Source organism: Fundulus heteroclitus, chromosome 22 (assembly GCF_011125445.2).
Source record: "Fundulus heteroclitus isolate FHET01 chromosome 22, MU-UCD_Fhet_4.1, whole genome shotgun sequence".
NCBI classification, from domain to species: domain Eukaryota; kingdom Metazoa; phylum Chordata; class Actinopteri; order Cyprinodontiformes; family Fundulidae; genus Fundulus; species Fundulus heteroclitus.
In genome coordinates this window covers 37,830,942-37,843,722 of record NC_046382.1, presented here as the reverse complement: position 1 = coordinate 37,843,722, position 12,781 = coordinate 37,830,942, and the positions used below count along the sequence as shown (strand labels likewise).

The following is a 12,781-nucleotide window of genomic DNA, read 5'->3' as shown; positions in this document are numbered from 1 at the left end:
AAAATGTGCCATCAGCAGGTCATATGATCAAACATGACTATTTTATGGTCAGGTCAAACAGAGCACAAAAGGGTGAGAAACATGAGCGAATATCTTTATTCTCTGATGTGGATTCAGTCCGTTTGTGGCAATCCGGAATATCTTTTTTCAACTACTATTCCTCGAATTGAAAGTCTCTTTCCATTTTAGTGCAGTCATACGTTAGAACCTGAACTGTTAGAGACCCTATTCAGAGTTTTCTGGATATCTTGCTAAATTGAGATGTCTGATTTCCTGTGTTTGAATCCCCCGCCTGCCCACAAATATAATTTTTAGTGAGAAAACCAGATAATTAGGAGATTTTGGCAAACCATTTTCAAGGCACACTGCGAGTTTACTGTCACTCTCTGTGCCACAACCACAACAACCCTGGAGCCATTGTAACATTTATATTTGCTACAAACGGTCTTACTTTGCCCTGACTTCCATTAATAGGTTAATATTTTTTAAAGGATGCTCTGCAAAAATATTAATACATGACACCTGTTGGTTGGGGGGAAGGGGAACTGTTGACCTTTGATGATCACTGAAAACAGTATCAGGGTCTTTAAAATGTTAGTGGCACAAAAAAAAGTTGTTTGGTGGACAAACCAGCACAAATGTTTGACACCAATTTCGTTATATCTGAAGATGGGGGGACTAGCAACTAGCCACTTACGGAGGCTACTAGCGACTGTAGCTCAATGGGTAGAGCAGTGATCTTCTAATCGGAAGGTTGTGGACGTTAGTGAATGCGACTGGGTGAATATAGCTATAGTGTAAAGCGCTTTGTGTGGTCAGTATGACTGGAAAAGTGCTATATAAGTTCAGTCCATTTACCATTTACATCAATATGTCACATATGTCAGCTGACCATCACTTGGAGATTTCCCTACAAATTAAAAAAAAAAGTTAAAAAACATCACAACTGGACTTTTTTTCCCGAAGTTTGAAGACATTTCGCTGTCAGTCTGGGCAACAAAGTACTTTAAGCAGATCCCAGTTGCCTCAGTAAAATTCAGTGTTCATGATTCAGCAGTGAAAGAGAAACTGGGCAAAACTGGCATCAGTAAGAGAATTCTAACGTGAAAACCACTGCTGACCAAAAACAACATAAAAGCCCATCTGACATTTGCCAAAAACCATCTGATCTGGCTCCGCAGACTAAACAAAAGTGGTGAATAAAGTTGAGGAGACTTTGTGTCCTGCTACATCTGATATAAAAACGCCATAGTGATGTAAAAAAGGCTCATTGCTATTTATCAAATAGGTTTCATGTCAATTGTTACCACAAATTGTAGCAAAACCAGTTTTTACTTTGGGGGCAATCACATTTTCACCTGGGTTGATGGTGTTTTATTTCCCAATGAATTATCAATTAACTAGATTGAAAAATAGCTGATGCAATAAATCTCATTATATTGCGTCTTTTTGTTTATACTCTTTTGCATCCATATTATAAAAGGTATTAACACCACAAAAAATTTGTTAATCCATCAAATGCTCAGCTTGGATGCTGGGAAATAAACAAGACGTGAAGCAGACTAGGGAGTAAACGCATAGAGAACTGGTAATACTTTGCTTGTTTGCAGCTGTACGAACCTCTTTGTGCTTCCAAATGACAAAAGGCAACTGTATTTCAATCTGAAAAACTCACACAGAAAGAAAAGGCAGTTAGAAGAATTTTATTGATACAATATTTTAAGAGTTTGGCGCTCAGACCTCGGCAGGAAAAATTCACGCTGAATTATACTTCAATATGCATAAGCAGGCGTATGAGAATAGGGATATTTCCCCCCGGGTCTGAAACTGGTGGTGGAGTGGAGATAAATAAAGTTTGTTCAGTCCATATGATGATCTGTTTGAGCTAGATGTCCAACTTGGATAAACACAGGTTTGCATGAACTGTCCATGATGAGCAAGCATGAAGCGACTGTGGAGAGAAAAAACTCCCCTTTGGGAAGAAACCTCTGGCAGAACCAGGCTCAGCATGGCGGTCTTCTGCCGGACCGTTTTAAGGAGTGACTGGGAATTCCATAAGAGTCCAGGAGGAATTACACTCTGATAGGGACGAGGTTGAAGGAGGACCGTAGGAAAGACAGGCGGAGCTTGTTGCGATGGTGGAGAAGGGGATGGAGGTGGGTTGAAACCGGTCAACAGAGTCCAAACCAGACACGGCGCAGCCACCGCTTGCTGAGCAGAAGGCCGAGACAAGGATGTGGAGTTCTTTTTAAGATGAACCCAGGATGCTGATTGGCTTCGAGGAGGAGCAGTTCAAAGCTGATTGGCTTGTGTCGGAGGCGGATGAGTCCCTGATTGATGGAGGTAGGCAATAGAGTTTCTTCAGTTTGAATTTTCGCTTAAGCTGCATATTGAACAAACTAGTTTAAGTCTCTTTTTAACGGCCTATTTTAAGGTTAAAAGTGTTTCCTGTCACATCAGTTACCCAAAGTTACATAAAATGTTTCCTTTTACATCAGTAATTTGGGGAGCGGTATGGCCATTAGGAATGTCTGTCATGTCTTTACAGAAAATTAAAGGAGTTCAGCTGAGGCACAAACATGCACACGTATTAAATGAACAGTTCATTTTTAAAATCAGAGGGAGGCAGAATGAGAGATGCCCCCCCCATCCCCCGCCCCCGCTGCCCCCACCCCCCGCCTGAGAAAATTCTGCAATTACAAAGGGTGGTAAACAAAATTACAACAGATGGGAATTCTCAAACTCTCACATATAAACACAGCAATAACCTCTATTCCAGAGCACAAACACAAGAACAATAGAGTGTAATTGTTTTGAGATCAGGGGTCAACTGACTGCTCAGGGAGAGGATTTTCCCCACCCTCCACTCCTTTCTTTAAACTTGTGCCGTAATTACCAGAGGGGAGCGTGTAGGGGAGGGCGAGGGGGGAGGAGTGAGAGACAGAGGTAAAAGATGAGAAGGACAGCGATGATTTAAAAAGGACTCCAAGGACCCTGAGTCTACAGTGCAGTCATAATGGAAGACCTACGGTAGCCCTCTAGGGACAAGCTTAGGAGCTGTGACAGCAGTGGGCTGCCTTTTATTTCTCTAACCCTGAACTAAGAGCTGCTTGTTAAAGCCCAGAATGAAAGAAAGTGCTTGGCTAATCAATAAAGAAAAGACTGAGACGAGCACAACAAAAGGAAAAAGGAATGAGGCAAAGAACCTGTAAGCTACAAAACAGGAAAAAGATGCAGAAGCTAACCAACAACCATGGGCTGACCAAAGCAGTGGGAATTTAGTCATCCTTCTTAACCAGATGGACAATGCATCTCATTTTTTAAGGGCCTTGCTGAGTCATCTGAGAAAATCCCAAACCAAATACTGTTTCTTAACGGTTCATTATGTGACACGAGACATAACTACAAATACGTTATTCAGAATATAACCAAAGCACTTCTGGTTCTAAAATTCTTTATTGAAAAATGAACCCCTACCAACTCATTTTTCGAGGCCTACTTGCTGAATGCTAAAATCCTGTTCAGCTTCCCCAAAAATGATATGAACAAGTTGCGCAAGTCTTTCAGTTCAATTAAATGCTTCCCTGCTCAATAAATGGGGTTAAATTCCTACAATCTAGACAAAATTCTCCCTTAAATAATGGTCCACTGTTCTTACTTTTACTCCTGAAAAAATATTTACTGACTTTTTGTTAAACTTACACAGTATGATAAAATTTTGTCCCATTACCAAAGTAAACATTAGTGTATTTCATTGTGATAGGCATTTTATGTGATAGAGCAACACAAAGTAATGCATAAAGATGAAGAAAAAAAATTCCTTTTTTTAAAACCACAACAATTATAGCTTTAAATCTTCAGGGGTTCCGGTTGTTTCTAGAAGCTTTTTGCAATTAGAGGCTCAACTGTTTGCTCTTTTAAGTTTAGTCAGATTGAATGATGAGTGCCTGTGAACATCGGCTTTTAAAGAAGCTTTGAGCTTTGACTGGACCATTCTAACACATCTAAGCCACCGTAAACCACAGCAGTTCTCTTTGTTTAGGGTTGCTGTTTTACTGAAAGGTGAATATCTGCCCCAGTTGAGAGCTTCAAACTGTTGTTTTTTTTCCACTTCTGCCATTTGCACAAATAACAGGTCTGTTGACAGATTCACCCACCTGAGTTGTTGATCTCTGCACCTCCTCCAGAGTTACCATGGGCCTCTTCCCTGCTTATTTGAGTAATGCTCTCCTTGCCCAGCCGATGAGTATGGGTGGATGGCCATGTTTGGTAGGTTGGTTGATAAGTTTACAGTTGTGGTATCCAATTTTCCATTTAAAAAACAAATTGAACAACATTATGGGCCTTTCACACAGGTCGCGGTTTGCACTGTGCTGTGTTTGCCGTGTGGTGCAGTGCAGGGCTGGGGTGGGTTGGCTCAGCGCTGTCTGGGCTGGCGGGTCATTTGTTTTAATGTCAGCAGCCAACATGTACAGTATCTGTCCTATGCTAGGGAGCTAGCACTAACCTTGCTAGTAGAGAGAAAAAGAGCAGCAAGGAAGAAGAGACTGTGGGTGCACAAAACGCTCAGGTCTAGGAATGGGGAGTTGAGACTTGTTAAAGAGCTCTGTTTTCACAGCGATACAATCTCAAACCCGTGTCCTTCAGTTCAGGGAATTCTCCCCATTTTGCTACCTGGTCTTTCCGGCTAACGGTTGGATGGCCCAGTTTCCATTGGCCGTGCATGTATATGTCACTGCTTGCTGCGGTCAAAGTTAAACTTATACAGTTCAACTTGACCGCGGTGTGCGTGTAGCTCCAAAAGCGGTGCGCTGTGCTTTGCTCCACTCAGCGCTTTTGTGCCCTTGCACGGTGAATGGCGTTGAAAGTTATGGGTTTCAAAGCGGAGCGGTGCGTGCACTAACCTGACTCCGCCAGATAGATTTGCTCCACATATCCATCTGGAAACCTTCCGTTGAAGTAATTTTGGGAAGGTGCGAAAATACTGGTTAGCTGATTGGCCTATGTTGGTGATAGACGGGCCAAATAAACCAATCAGATCAACGAAGCATATGACGTACTAACACGACAAGAGGAGCCAATTGATAGATCAAACTCTTGCCGAAACCAGTCGGGAGAAGAGCAAAAACATCTTTTCCTTTGAGAAAAGCCTCCAGAGCAGTGTTTTGCTCTTCTTTCAGTGAAGAAATACTCTGTAATTCCGATAAAACTTGCTCGATAGCCACGCTAACCCTAGTTTCATCGGCTGAAGCCGCCATGTTCTTTAGACTGAACTGTCGCGCTTCTCGTTGCGTCACACCTCAACCCGCCTCAAAGCCAACGCTGATTGGACGTTCGTTTGGTGAACGGCTTCAAATTTTCTTTAACGGAGAGTAGCCAGACTGATCTGCGAGTGAAACCTTGAAAGCTCGCGAGATCAGGATGGTCTCACGAGGCTATGCGTGCACCGCATCCAGTCTGAAACATGGTCAAAGCTTGGGATATTGTTTCTAACCTAATCCTTGTTTAAGCTTCTCCACAACTTTCTCCCTGACCTGTCTGCTCTGTTCCTTGGTCTCCTTCGGGTGTTTGTTCAGTAACATGCTCTGACAAACCTCTGAGGTCTTCACAGAACAGCGGTATTTGTTCAGACCAAGATTCAATTATTGTTTACTACTGAGGGGAAACCGGTAACAATGGGTTTTAAGGGGGTTTTAGATTAAAAGGGCTAAGATTCTGCATAGGAAGCACTTTTCAGATTAAAAAATAGTTGAAAACCATGTATCCTATACCTTCCACTTGACAATTGGACACTACTTTGTATTGGTCTGTCACAGAAAATCTCAATAAAATCCCACTAATTTGTAGTATAGTATATCTATAGCGTCAATACTTTTCCAAGTCACTGTAAATTTAGCATTATTTGATCAGCGCATGATGTTCTTGTATATTTGTTAACAAATGAAAAATGTGGTTGCAGCAACAGACTTCTTCAAGAACTGCATATTTATGAGGACCTAATGACCAAAGTGAGCCAGTTGCCAAGAGCCGCCTCCACCTACATGTTATGGAAATGAGCCCAGCTGCTCCATGTGTGTTAGAGGAACTCAGCTGCTTGAAACAGGTGCTTGAGAAACACTTCAGTCTCAATCTGCAGTTTAGAGACAAGGAACGAGTCATGTTTGACTTCCTAATGCATTACTCATCTGACTACTTTCACTGGGAAATTAAAGAAACAGGAACGTAGAATTCACTCACTGAAAATGATGTGTCCATGCCTACAGTCAAGTCAAAGAAATGAATAAATAAAATACAACAAAATATCATTATAAAGCTTTTTTTGTCATAAATACGTTTTCTGCCTACTTAATTAAAGTTGTGGTACAACAACACGCAAATATTAAGTAACACCTTTACAGCTCGATATGAGCGGTCAAACTCCCCGAAGGTTTTGTAGAGCAGAAACAGGGCAGCTCTGAAGTGAAGTCGTTCACATCAAATCTTTATAAAACTCATAAAGGCATTCTGAAGAGTTGTGATTACTCACTTTCATGGCCGTAAGGTAAACGAATACATAAGATGACATTAATTGTATTTTGTCGATGGAAGATAGAAAAATGAATATGAAGTTGATCACAAAGATGACAATCCATCCATGTGAACCCAGGATAGAGTGGGAGACACACAAAGACAGATTTGAAATAAAAGCTAAACCTCCAGTGAAATATGACTCAGCTGAGAAATTCAAGTGAAACACAAGACTTCATAGGATGCCCTGTTATTCTGATTGGTATTATTTTTAATGTGATGAAAAATGCCAAATCTAAATATTTAGAAAACTTACAAAATTCTGAAGACTATCCCAACAACACTGATTATTTAAACATATTTTAACCGCTGAGGAAATAATTAGGTTTATGGGACCAAGTGGTAGTGGCAATGGATTTAGTACAACCCTCCTCTACCTTAATACACATAAAATATTGTCTATCTATTCCCACATCTCCAGGTAATTTGTGGCTGATGACTTCCTGGCTTGTTAAATGAGCAGCACTCAGCCTTTATCCTCCTCTTTCGCCCTATGACACATAATACTGGCTCATTCAGATAAACCCGATGGTTCCCTCTTTTGTGTGTGTGTGTGTGTGTGTGTGTGTGTGTGTGTGTGTGTGTGTGTTCTGGTTCTGGTCAGACAGTTAACTTCTGTTTTAATCCAATAAAAGACACTTTGCCCCTGACCTGATCAGAGAGGGTGTTTTTGTCACATATCTGATTAGGAGAGGAATATTATTCAATGATGGCAAGCACAGTGGGTAAATAAGTGAGTGAGCTCTGGGAGGCAAATCAAATTACTACAGTCCAGAGCAAAGTAGCTGCCCACCTCAGATAGATGCTTTTAATCAGCCGCTCTATAGGCTGTAATGTATGGGGGGCCATAAAGTGGTGGCGAGAAAATACAAATAAAATGAATTTACATGTGCAAGGAGCTGCAACTGCTAGGGTTTGTTCAACAGTCAATATACAATTGTAACAGATTGTAAAACCTTTTAGTGGCTAAGAAAAAAACCTGATCAAATACAAATAGAGTTGTTTCAATTAGAAACGTGTCACCCGGTTACACAACTTCAGGCTATATTGATAGCTTTGTTTAAAAAAAAAAGAAAACATGAGAGAAACTGGGTTATGTTTCCTGATGTTAGTGGAATCAATCAATAAAACATGATTTTATGATCAGAAGCAATATCCAGGACAGTCCTGATTTCAGGGGGGGGGGGGGGGGGGGGGGGGTTGAAATGAGAAAAACTACTTAGGGCTGCTTTTTAAATGCTTTCCAAACAGCATTTCTACAGTGGCTGGGAAGTGGTTTTATACTGATTTGATGTCAGTGACAAAAACAAGAAAAAGAGGCAAAGAGAGAACAAGAGACACTGTCCTGGAGAAATAACAAAACTACATAAAGACGGTTAAATTTTGTTAATTTTTGCCAGGTATCATGGTGGGGCAGGTCCTGTCCACATTAGAGATGGGCACAAGTTGTTGAAATTGGGGGGGGGGGGTTACTTCAATGAGATCAAACAGTAACAGTTTGACATTTATCTTGTTTTATCATCAGAGGCATTGAGGAGAACCAGAATACCATCATTGGACCAAAGCTCCACTCACATGAAGATATCTGCCCACATGGACAGTTTCAACAGACTCAGGGTGTAGTGCTGAAACATGATGATTCACAAGGTGGCATTAATGCATGGGCTGACGTCTAATCTCACGAGCCTCTTTGACTTCATCCCTCAGACCATCTCTGCGTTTTCTGAATTCAGTAAGTGCTGTTGAAGTCAACCTGCCACCACTGCTCTAACTTGTAGACAAAAAACAAGGCAGTGACAACTTTGTTAAATAAATAAAAAAAATGGCACTAGTGTGTGTGGCATCTCTCTCTGAGGACCGTATCTGTGTTTGCCTCATTTATGACACCTCTTGTTGACAATATTAGTTACACCCAAAATTATTCTTTACTCTGGCAGATCTAGACTTATAGATATTTTAATTCAATCAAGGTCAGAAACGAGGCAGGGTGTAACTTAGTGTTTTCTTCTTTCTTTTCAAATTTGGGACGTGTTTCACATGATCCATTCATGCAGGTCTATCTAGAAACAAAAAATTTTAGTCACAGGATACAAGACTTCTGGAATTGGGAAAATCAGAGCAAAAAGCATTTTCGTCAGATGTCTGTATATGACTGCAGAGTCGTTGACTTGTTGAGAAGGTGCTATATTGAGCATTAATGTTTATCCAAATCAAATTACACAGACACGATTCTCCCCATACTAGGCAAACGGTATGTTAAAACAATACAACACCACAGGAGAACAATTAGGGTCATTTTCTGTTGTAACCCACAAAGTGAACAATGGAGGAAACGGCCATCTTCTTTCACTTTTTAACAAACGCTAAACATCTCTACTGCCCTTTCTAGAGGGTTGGAAATGGGACGCAGTCGCCGAATGAACGCCCCCAACAAAGCTGATATAGTTTCTGTCAGAGACTCTGGAGATTATTCTAGTTTGGCACGACAACCATGGCCTGCAATCAGAAATGCATACACCAATGTGAAAAGGACATGTAGAAATACTGTTCAAGGAAAAAAAGTACAAATGAAAAATAAAACAGACAAACATATTAATACACAAACAGAAATACATATAGCTAAAAGTAAATAACTAAATTGAAAATAACAGATAATACACAAATATTAGAACGGTGAATAAATAAAGAAGCTAACTGAAAGAGATGCATACATTTATGTCTTTGTATAACATAACAAAGACATAAACTTTAACTTTATTTCTTGTATTTTTGTGCAATCAATTGTATGCTTATTTATTCATTGAGCATTTATTTATCTATTTCTGTATTTGTCCTTAAATATTTCAATGTTGTTCCGCCACAGTGACCAAGACAATCTGTTGTCGCAGGACTTTTTAAATTTCATTCAGTCTTTTAACTTTGCTCAGAGTATGGCAGGTCCCTCTTACCAGCAGGGACACACATTGGACTTTTTTATGTTTTCAGATCACAAGCCTGTTTTAATGAAAAGTTCCTCTAGTCCCAGTTTAAAGTCCGTGCCCCAGACAGACGCCGTCAGACTTTTAACTCCTCTACAACTGCTCTCTTTTCCTCTGTTTTTATTAGCAACACTGTCAGTGACTCTGGGAACTCTGTGGCTCTCATCACAAATGAGCTGCTTGCAAAGTTTGAGGACACTTGTGTTAAGACCCTGGACCTTGTGGCTTCATTTAAAACCATGCAGCCAAAATGTACATCTTGGCCCTGGTTAAATGTAGCCAACTGAGAAGTCAGGTGGCAGTGTAGCAGAGCGGAACAAAAGTGGAAAAAGGACATCCATCCATCCATCCATCCATTTTCCATACTGCTTAATCCCTCATGGGGTCGCAGGGGTTGCTGGTGCCTATCTCCAGCTGTGGAGATAGGCACAAAGGACAATTAGCAGGTTTCTTTTAACTCGTTAAAAATAGCAGGAAGTATAAATGAAACACTTAAAACTAAGAAACAAACATTTCTCTTAAATGATTGTCTCAAGTTGTCATTATCCACGTGTTCTATTCAAACCCATCAATTCTATTTCTATCTTCTGACCATGATCCATCTGTCTTTGTCCCTGCTCGGCTGTCTTCAATCAGGGCGAGCCTGTTTCACTTTAGTTTTTAAAACAAAGTAGTGGACCCTAATGCAATCTTCATTGTCTCCCTCTGATACCATCCTTGCAGGTCTTTTTAAATTCAAGTTCATTTCAATTGGACCCTCAGGTCTTACCATCATAAACATTTGGATTGCCTATGGTGTGGTTTCCAATGTCTGCGATAGACTGGCGACCTGTCCATGGTGTATCCCGCCTCTCACCCATTTACAGCTGGAGATAGGCACCAGCACCCCTTGCGACCCCACAAGGGATGGGCGTGTTAGAAAATGGATGGATGGATGGTTTCCAATGTTTTCTGCACATGCTGTGGTAAACCCACTGATAAAAAAAAACAACAAAAAACAGATTTGGCCCCTCACCAAACTCATATTATGGAACCAATCTCAAAACTCCAGTTTCTTTCAAAAACATTGGCAAATATTGTTTTGTTATCCAATAGAATGACTTTCTGAACAGAAAATGGATTTTTATGATTTTCTAGTCTGGTTTTAAATTTCAACATAGCACTGAAACAACATTGTTGAGTTTTTTTAATGTCGTCCTTTTAGCAACTGATTCTAGAAGTTAGCGATTTTGGTACTTTTAGACCTAAAGCCAGTATCTGATACCGTTGACCACAGTATTCCCATTTAGAACATTGGGAGGGAATTAAAGGTGCAGCATTAGACTGGTTTTCTTTCAGCCTAGCCAGACAGAGGTTTGTGTGTTCAAACAGAACACTTGTGCAGTGGCTGAGCAAAAAGCTCTGTTTACCTCAAGCACAATGTCAGCAGATAGCTGGATCCCAGCGACGAGGGATCCCCTGAATTTGTCAATGTTGACATTGGCACCATTTAATTACCTGCAAGTGTGGCATATGCATTGCAGTGTTTTTGGCTGGAATCCCAGGTTTCCTGTGGAAGCAGATCATTTTCACACACAGAGGGAAATAAAAATGTTTACAAAATATCTTGAGTAGTTTAGCCAGGGGGTTATTTTAATTCAGAAAGGAAATATTGTAATTCCCCACTTTTAAACTAACCAGTGTTATTAATTAATAAGTCTACATAGATCAATTGATAAATACCCTAAAATGGTGTTTCTGTCTATCAGTCAAAGGTGACAAGAATGGAAACCATCAGTCGCTGACTGTAAAGACTGAAAAAGTTCATCTTAAATTGCAGTCTTTTAGAGACAGATGTTGCCATCCAATAATATACAGTAAATAAAAAACAACAGAATAACGTTTATATAAAGTTCATATATGTGAGACATGTATAGTTGTGTGGCAAGATGAACCCTGCCCTTCCAGAAGGAATAGCTTCTGAAGTCTTGTAGCGGTAACCAAGTGCACAATGATGACCAAAGTCGTAGTGTTTTCCAAATACCTGACTTTGCTGTTTGTCTCCTTATGCTCGGTTCATTGTAAATTCAAACCACTGTCTCCTGTCTGAAATGTATACAAAGTGCAGTACTGGTTCACGAATAAGTATCACATATGACATTAGGAGGTGGAAGCAGAAAGTAGAGCAGTTAAAATACCCATTAACAGGAAGGTGAGTGGAAAACCTTTGTTTGGACACGTACTAAGGTGGCCAACTAAAGCTAGAACAGGTGAGATGATGAAGAAGGCCTTCTAGCAGTAATATGTCACAGAGCTGTAGACAAACACAAACTTAATTACACATATTTAACAGATAGTCACACACATGAAAACTGAGTTTTATCTCTTATACAGTTTTTTTTTAATTGCTCTTTTTTAAACATTTGACAGGACAACAATGTATTTCGCAAGTATTCCAGTAAAAACAAGGTTTCAAATACAAACAATGTTTTAAATCTGGAGTAAAGCAGTACAAAAATTATGAGAGCACGATAGTGAGCACTGAGGTGCAAGGTCAGCATGACAGAGCCGATAAAAATCTGTTCCAACAGAATAACTGATCCCAACGCCTCGTTCTGCCTTTCTAGATGCTCCCAACCTTAGCTGACAGCTTGATGCCAAGAGGGAAACACTCACCAGCCCTCATGGACTCCATGTGCATGGGTAGGACACATGGGTGCATCAATTCCTGCTTGATTAATTTTTTCACTTGGTTTAGCGCACTACACACACATTTGCATGCTCACTTTGATTCAGAACTTAAATTTTATAGAAAACACCTAAAATGCAAATGAATTAGTAAAAATCGAAAACATCACAATGAAGATTAGTTTAATTTATAAAAGAAGCATGAGATGAGATGTGTTTAAAGCAACAATAAGAAAGGTCCCAGTAAATTGCCGGGTCAGTTCTTTTCACACTTAATCTGGCAAGGGTGGAACTGCTGTACCTAATATCACCTGCAGGTGGCAGTAATGCAAGGGAATAACTTTAACTGATCAAGCCAACCTGTAAAGAAGAATTTCAGCTGGAAATAAAGTCTGATTAGCGACCACAGACAATGGCTTCAGGACGGGTGGTGCTTACAGACATCAGGGGAAGAGATAAACGAAGAATATGTCTTACATAATCACGCAAAATTAGGGCCTTACCCAGGAATGTAACGGCTTTATTGACACTAGAGCGGCCCTGGTAAATTAGCGGGTATAATACTAGGT

The 12,781-nt window shown here is 40.3% G+C and overlaps 1 protein-coding gene across 3 annotated transcripts in view; it reads right to left on the bottom strand.

The window, feature by feature from the left end:
- The window catches only part of atrnl1a (attractin-like 1a), a 410,176-nt gene that overhangs the window by 188,574 nt on the left and 208,821 nt on the right, over positions 1-12,781 (bottom strand). The gene's annotated exons all lie outside the window — the stretch shown is intronic.